This window comes from Myotis davidii, unplaced genomic scaffold (assembly GCF_000327345.1).
Source record: "Myotis davidii unplaced genomic scaffold, ASM32734v1 scaffold1070, whole genome shotgun sequence".
Classification (NCBI taxonomy): domain Eukaryota; kingdom Metazoa; phylum Chordata; class Mammalia; order Chiroptera; family Vespertilionidae; genus Myotis; species Myotis davidii.
This window is the reverse complement of record NW_006281982.1, coordinates 78473-79296: the sequence shown is the minus strand read 5'-3', so window position 1 is coordinate 79296 and position 824 is coordinate 78473. Positions and strand designations below refer to the sequence as shown.

General features: G+C 57.9%; 1 protein-coding gene across 4 annotated transcripts in view; it reads right to left on the bottom strand.

Moving 5' to 3' along the window:
* IFT88 (intraflagellar transport 88) overlaps window positions 1–824 on the bottom strand; it is a 167276-nt gene that overhangs the window by 104454 nt on the left and 61998 nt on the right. The window lies entirely within an intron of this gene.

Genomic DNA, 824 nt, shown 5'->3' with positions numbered 1-824 from the left:
AGGAGCGTTGGGGGGGGCGGGGCCAACAGGGGAGGGAAATTAGGGGAAATCAGGCCGGCAGGGGAGCAGTTAGTCATCGATCAGGCTGGCAGGCAGAAGCAGTTAGGGGCAATCAGGCAGGCGAGCCTTAATGGGCAGTTGGACATCCCTCGAGGGGTCCCAGATTGGAGAGGGTGCAGGCTGGGCTGAGGGACACTCCCCCCCATGCAAGAATTTTGTGCACCTGGTCTCTAAAAAAAAAAAAAAAAGAGCTAATATACAAATGGTCATCATGCCATGCAGTAATGAAGCGGTTCTCAACCTGTGGGTCGCGACCCCTTTGGGGGTCAAACAACCCTTTCACAGGGGACGCCTAAGACCATCGGAAAACACATATTTTCGATGGTCTCAGGAACTGAGACACCGCTCCTCTATCTGTCTCCAGGAGGGTCTGCCCACATGCAAATACACCCACATACAAGTACCTGGCGTATTAAAGGGCTGTGGTATTAGGAAGGTTGAGAACCACTGCTGTAATGGCTCAGACACTCAACACTGGGGAGAGAGGAATGGGAACCAGCCAGGCACAAATGAGCTTGCGAGAGATGAATGGGGACTAGCCAGGCTGTAGCTGGGAGAGGGACAAGGTGCTTGCCTCACGGTCCTGGGTACCAGTGGCTGCACCTGCGCCTGCAGCCCGGGAAAGGAACAAGCCGCCCGCCCCATGGTCCCGGGTGCCAGCACCTGCAGCTGCGGCCCGGGAGAGGGACAAGCCACCCGCCCCATGGTCCTGGGCGAGCGGCTGCACGGCCCAAGCAAAGCACCCCGCCTACAGTCCCCTGCAG